Source organism: Euprymna scolopes, chromosome 35, assembly GCF_053919585.1.
Source record: "Euprymna scolopes isolate OS-2025 chromosome 35, ASM5391958v1, whole genome shotgun sequence".
In the NCBI taxonomy this organism is placed as follows: domain Eukaryota; kingdom Metazoa; phylum Mollusca; class Cephalopoda; order Sepiida; family Sepiolidae; genus Euprymna; species Euprymna scolopes.
This window is the reverse complement of record NC_136516.1, coordinates 31227288-31235280: the sequence shown is the minus strand read 5'-3', so window position 1 is coordinate 31235280 and position 7993 is coordinate 31227288. Positions and strand designations below refer to the sequence as shown.

The window sequence follows — 7993 nt, the reverse complement described above, 5'->3', positions numbered from 1 at the left end:
AAAAAATATAACCTTCCAAGAAGCCCGCAAAGAAGTCACAAATCGCACCAAAAACTCATATGCCACAATAACCCAACAAGCAAACAAAATGTACAACTACAATGAACTAAACCTTGCTCCAGAAATTGCAAACCTAGCAAAAGAACTAAAGAACATACTTGAAGAATTAAAATCTTTTTTATCAGAACTGAAAATAAATTCTAACAGCCAAATAAAAGTCAGAAACGAACAACCCAGTATAAAAGAAAACGAAACAAAGGAAATCAGAAAAACTTCCATCAATATTGAGGAATCAATCTCTAAAGAAATGAAACCTCCTCAATTATCAAAACGTGAAAGATCCAAGTCACTAACAAGGACAAAAACAGATGTTAAAAATAAACACACAACAACAGAAAAAATGGAAATAGAACAGAACAACAAAAAAACTACCCCCCAAAAACAAAATGACAAACAAAAAACAGAATTAGTATTAATTGAAAATGAAAATAAATTTGAACTAGTTGAAACTGGTAGCCAAAAAAGACAGTCAAGACAAAGTAAATCTAAAAGTCCCAGACCAAAACCCAAAAAAAGCCTCTCACCAGAAACAAGAAACAGACCATCCACTTCCAAAAGAAACACCCAAACTAACATCGAAACTATGGACGTAGACATAAACACCAACAGTCCAAAACCAAAAGAAAATATAAACCATGACTAACAAAATCCTACAGTGGAACATAAGAGGATTAAAAATTAATATCGAAGAAATGCAAATACTTATCAAATCCTTATGTCCTGCAATAATTTGCCTACAGGAAACACACTTAAAAGAAAATGACAAAATTAACATAAAACACTACTCAATATACAACCACATAAACAAATTATCATGCAAAGCCACCGGTGGATCATCAATACTGATAAACGAAAACATTCCACACAGCAAAGTGAACTTAAAAACAAATATGCAAGCTGTTGCAATAACTGCAACACTACACAAAACAGTAACCCTATGCTCACTCTATATACCACCAAATGAAACAATAAACGAAACAGAATTAAACAATATAATCAAACAACTACCTAAACCTTTTCTACTGTTGGGAGACTTCAATAGTCACAATATATGGTGGGGCAGTAAAAAAAACAACAAAAGAGGCCAAACCATAGAAAAAATAATTAACCAAAATGATCTATGCCTACTCAACAACAAAGAGAATACATATATGCACCCACCAACGGGAACCCTATCAGCAATCGATATAACACTATGTGACCCAACTATATACATGGATTATAGCTGGAGAACACATAAGGATACATGCGGAAGTGACCACTTCCCAATCATAATAGAAAACGAGAATCCCAAGCCAGAAGACAAAACACCCCGCTGGAATTTACAAAAGGCAAATTGGGAAAATTTCCAAAATACATGTCAATACAGATTAATACCTGAAGCGAATCCTGACTTAGAACACATCACATATTTCAGCAACACCCTACTCACAATAGCCGAGGAGAACATACCAAAAAGTTCCACTACTACAAAATATAACAAACCCTGGTACAATAAAGAATGCAAAGAAGCTATAAGAGCCAGACGTGCAAACCTAAGGAAATTCAAAAACAGTCCAACGAAAGAAAATTTGGACACCTATAAAAACAGCAAAGCCAAAGCACGGAAAACTATCAAAGAATCAAAACGGAACTCGTGGAAAGACTATGTAACAAAAATTAATCAAAACACAAAACCCAAAAAAGTATGGGAGATGGTCAGAAAAATAGCAGGAAAAAATACAAAGAACCCTATTAAACACCTTATATGCGACAACACAAAGATTACCGACAAACAAAATATCGCAAATAAATTAGCAGAACAATTCTCAATGAACTCATCATCAAAAAACCAAAATAAAAAATTCCAAGCTATAAAGAAAAATGAAGAAAAAATAAAAATAAACTTCAAATCAAAAAATGAAGAAAACTACAATCAATTATTCAACAGTGCAGAACTAGAGGAGGCAATAAACAAATCTCCCGATACAGCAGTCGGCCCCGACGAGATCCATTATCAATTCCTCAAAAAACTACCAAAACCATCACTGGACTACTTATTACAAATTTACAATGAGATATGGATAACTTACAACATTCCAAAAAACTGGAAGCAGGCAACAGTAATCCCAATACCCAAACCAAAAAAAGACCATACAAACCCAACAAACTACCGACCCATTGCACTAACTAGTTGTTTGTGCAAAACTTTTGAGAGAATGATTAACGAAAGGTTAAATTGGTACTTGGAAAGCAAAAATCTAATTACAGAAAGCCAGTCGGGTTTCAGGAAAAATAGAAGCCCCACCGATCACTTAATAAAACTGGAAACACGCATAAGAGAAGCATTTGCAAAAAAAGAACATCTAATAGCAATTTTTTTTGACATGCAAAAGGCGTATGACACCACTTGGAAATACGGAATCCAAAAAGACCTGTATGAACTAGGACTTAGGGGTAGAATGCCAGAAATTATCAGAAATTTCTTAACAAATAGAAACTTCCAAGTACGGATGGACAACACTTATTCAGTCCAAAAAGATCAAGAAATGGGGGTCCCCCAAGGCAGTATCCTGTCTGTCACCCTCTTCAACATTAAAATAAACAATATCATAAAAAACATAGACCCAGGAATTGAAAACGCCCTATACGTGGACGACCTACTTATATACTACCAATCTAAATATATACAAACAGCCGAACGCAAACTACAACTCTGTCTGAATAAAATAAACAAATGGGCCATAGAAAATGGATTTACATTCTCAGAGGAAAAAACTAAATGCATCCACTTTTGCAAATTACGAAAATTCCACCACGACCCCAACCTGAAACTGGATAACAAGAACATCCCACTCACCGACCAACATAAATATTTAGGTATTATATTCGATAAAAAATTGAACTTTATACCGCATATAAAATATTTAAAAGCAAAATGCCAAAAGACAATGCAATTGATCAAAGTCCTAGCACACACCGATTGGGGTGCAGACAAAGTCACATTATTGAAATTATACCAAACTCTAATCAGATCTAAAATGGACTATGGATGCTTCATCTATGGAGCAGCAAGGAAGTCCTACATAAAAGAACTAAATACAATCCATCATCAAGGATTAAGATTAGCCTTGGGAGCATTTAGAACCTCTCCAGTAGAAAGCCTCTATATAGAGGCCCATGAGCCTCCACTGATTCTAAGACGACAGAAGTTAGCGCTACAATATTACCTAAAGCTGGTATCGTGTCCAACAAATCCTGCATACCAATGTACCCTCCACCCACAATACACACATCTCTTCAACAAGAAAGAAAATATCATCAAGCCCTACAGCCTCCGGATAAAAAACCTTCTCACAGAAGCCCAAATGGACATTACAAAAATACATAAATATAACAAATCAAAAACTCCACCCTGGATGATCAAACAACCACACATAATATTAAAATTAAATAAATATCCCAAAACGAAAACCCACCCATCAACCTTCCATGAAGAACTACTTATCATCCAGAATACATACAAAGAATATACACAAATTTACACTGACGGATCAAAAGATGGAGATAAAGTAGGATGCGCGGCCATCCACAAAAAAATAAAACTAAAGAAAAGGCTCCCAAACGAATCTTCTATTTTCAGCGCAGAAGCAACAGCCATAGATTCGGCACTGAATATAATAACCAATGATGACCATCAAAAATATATCATATTTACTGACTCACTTTCAATACTCATATCTCTAAAAGAAAAAAAAATGACAAACCCACTTATTACAAAATTGCTAAACAAAATAGATGCCATAACCATGAAAAAAAAACATTATCTTTTGCTGGATACCAAGCCATATCGGCATATACATGAATGAACAAGCAGATAAGGCAGCAAAGGAAACTCTGCAACAAAACCACATAAGTGGAAAAATCCCCTATACAGACCTAAAGACTAAAATAAACACATTTTTGAAGAGAAAATGGCAAGAAAACTGGAGCTCATGCACCAAAAACAAACTATTCCAAATAACACCAAATATTGGAACGAGAAACACCAAAAAGTTAACAAGAAAGGAAGAGGTAGTAATGACCAGACTGCGAATAGGTCACACTCACATCACCCACTCACATCTACTAAAAGGGGAGGAGACACCAAACTGTATAACGTGTCAAGAACCCTACACAATACACCATATACTGACAAACTGCATTGACCTTGAACAAATCCGAACAAAGTATTACCAAGAAAAAAATCTGAAAACAATATTAAACAAGATTGATCCCCAAAAAATTATCAATTTTCTGAAAGAAACTAAAATATACTCAAAAATATAAGGAAAGACCCCCCCCCCCCCCCAAAAAAAAAGAAAAACCTTAAGAAGAACAAACCAATATTTAACACAACATAACGAACCTTTCGGCATTAAATGACCCCAAAGTGGTTGATATGCCGTAAAACAGAACAAACAAACAAACAAACAAACAAACTTTCTCTCTAATTCTTTCTCTCTCACTCTTTCTCTCTTTCACTCTTTCTCTCTTTCACTCTTTCTCTCTCTCACTCTTTCACTCTCTCTTTCTCTTTCTCTCTCTCTCTCTTTCTCTCTCTCTCTTTCTCTCTCACTCTCTTTCACTCTTTCTCTCTCTCACTCTTTCTCTCTCTCACTCTTTCTCTCTCTCACTCTTTCTCTCTCTCACTCTTTCTCTCTCTCACTCTTTCTCTCTCTCACTCTTTCTCTCTCTCACACTCTTTCTCTCTCACACTCTTTCTCTCTCACACTCTTTCTCTCTCTCACTCTTTCTCTCTCTCAATCCTGGTGCTACCAGATCAGGCTGTCTACTGACTTCCTGAGATGAAACGCACCTACATAGATGTCTTTGTTTTTTTATTCCCTTTTGCAAAACTTAGTCATGTTCTGCGAAAACAAAAACAAAAACAACATTCTCCTCCCCCTCCCCTCCCTCGTTTTCTTTTTCCTTCACCTCCTCACCTTTTTTTTTTTTTTTTTTTTGCCTAGTTGGTAGGGCGATAGAACATACCAACTGCCCCCCTGCAGAGGGTAAAAATCCTTCAATGGGACCACCAGTTGACCGTTGGTGGCAACCCGTAATGCATTAAGAACGGGATCCTGGTGGTTGAGTGGAACATGCCTAGGAAATAATAACATGATACTACAACACACCACTTTGGCCCTTACTAGGCTAGACGGGAGGTTGGATAGGCCCGATCCAATCAATCGGTTGGTCATGACAAGCACTAATTCAGACAATCCAAACAAAAACACACTAACACTCAACATAAACAATAAACTGAATTAATAAGCGATGGCTGAAGGGTCAATCAAGCTGGGAAAAAGGTAACCATCAGGAATAATAAAAATACAGGGAAATCCCATACTTGGGTGGGCATAACCATATATTGTGAATGCTTGGAAACCTCCCCATGTTTGAGTATACCAGCTATGTAGCCCTGGAGAACCGAGGCGAATGGGATTTACCCCCTCATAGTTCTTCCCCATAAGGGGCTCCGAGGAGGGTGGGGAGCATGGCTGATGAATTTTTCAAAAATTATTATGAATACCAAAAAATCCAAGAGACCACACACAGAAATTGACTCTGACAGCGACAATGAAGATACAAACTTTCCAAGATTCATTGTGCTAGAAGCAACGTCTAATATACCGTTAACTAAAATGTCACCCTTCATTATCCAAAAGGTAATATCAAGCAAAATAACACCTAAAAATGTCAAAAAATTAAGGAATGGTACCATATTGGTAGAAGTACTAAATAAAAAACAGGCCAAAACTCTACTTCAACTACAAAAATTGCATGAAACAAACATCAAAGCTTATCCACACCAAACACTAAACTACTCCAAAGGAGTCATAAAAAACCAGGAAATCTCCGTCTGCACAACAGAAGAAATCAAAACAGAACTAAAAAACCAAGGGGTCACAGATGTAAAAAGAATCACATTTAAAAAAAAAGGAGAGGTAATATATACAAACACTTATATATTAACATTCAATTATCCTCAAATACCAGAGACCATCAATATAGGTTATGAAAGAACGAAAATAGAACAATACATCCCAAAACCTTTACAATGCTACAACTGCCAAAAGTTTGGACATAATAAAGACCAATGTCTAAGATTCTTCACATGTGGAAACTGCAGTGAAAAAAACCCAGACCACGATGAAGAAGACTGTCTAAATAAAACCAAATGCACAAACTGTCAAGAAGAGCACCACTCTCACTCAAAACAGTGCAAAATATATAATCAAGAGAAGGAAATAATAACAATCAAATATCAAAAAAATATAACCTTCCAAGAAGCCCGCAAAGAAGTCACAAATCGCACCAAAAACTCATATGCCACAATAACCCAACAAGCAAACAAAATGTACAACTACAATGAACTAAACCTTGCTCCAGAAATTGCAAACCTAGCAAAAGAACTAAAGAACATACTTGAAGAATTAAAATCTTTTTTATCAGAACTGAAAATAAACTCCAACAGCCAAATAAAAGTCAGAAACGAACAACCCAGTATAAAAGAAAACGAAACAAAGGAAATCAGAAAAACTTTCATCAATATTGAGGAATCAATCCCTAAAGAAATGAAACCTCCTCAATTATCAAAACGTGAAAGATCCAAGTCACAAACAAGGACAAAAACAGATGTTAAAAATAAACACACAACAACAGAAAAAATGGAAATAGAACAGAACAACAAAAAAACTACCCCCCAAAAACAAAATGACAAACAAAAAACAGAATTAGTATTAATTGAAAATGAAAATAAATTTGAACTAGTTGAAACTGATAGCCAAAAAAGACAGTCAAGACAAAGTAAATCTAAAAGTCCCAGACCAAAACCCAAAAAAAGCCTCTCACCAGAAACAAGAAACAGACCATCCACTTCCAAAAGAAACACCCAAACTAACATCGAAACTATGGACGTAGACATAAACACCAACAGTCCAAAACCAAAAGAAAATATAAACCATGACTAACAAAATCCTACAGTGGAACATAAGAGGATTAAAAATTAATATCGAAGAAATGCAAATACTTATCAAATCCTTATGTCCTGCAATAATTTGCCTACAGGAAACACACTTAAAAGAAAATGACAAAATTAACATAAAACACTACTCAATATACAACCACATAAACAAATTATCATGCAAAGCCACCGGTGGATCATCAATACTGATAAACGAAAACATTCCACACAGCAAAGTGAACTTAAAAACAAATATGCAAGCTGTTGCAATAACTGCAACACTACACAAAACAATAACCCTATGCTCACTCTATATACCACCAAATGAAACAATAAACGAAACTGAATTAAACAATATAATCAAACAACTACCTAAACCTTTTCTACTGTTGGGAGACTTCAATAGTCATAATATATGGTGGGGCAGTAAAAAAAACAACAAAAGAGGCCAAACCATAGAAAAAATAATTAACCAAAACGATCTATGCCTACTCAACAACAAAGAGAATACATATATGCACCCACCAACGGGAACCCTATCAGCAATCGATATAACACTATGTGACCCAACTATATACATGGATTATAGCTGGAGAACACATAAGGATGCATGCGGAAGTGACCACTTCCCAATCATAATAGAAAACGAGAATCCCAAGCCAGAAGACAAAACACCCCGCTGGAATTTACAAAAGGCAAATTGGGAAAATTTCCAAAATACATGTCAATACAGATTAATACCTGAAGCGAATCCTGACTTAGAACACATCACATATTTCAGCAACACCCTACTCACAATAGCCGAGGAGAACATACCAAAAAGTTCCACTACTACAAAATATAACAAACCCTGGTACAATAAAGAATGCAAAGAAGCTATAAGAGCCAGACGTGCAAACCTAAGGAAATTTAAAAACAGTCCAACGAAAGAAAATTTGGACACCT

General features: G+C 35.6%; 1 protein-coding gene across 1 annotated transcript in view; it reads left to right on the top strand.

Annotated features, from left to right (window-relative positions):
* Positions 1-7993, top strand: part of LOC145259792 (spatacsin-like) — a 176290-nt gene that overhangs the window by 147605 nt on the left and 20692 nt on the right. The window lies entirely within an intron of this gene.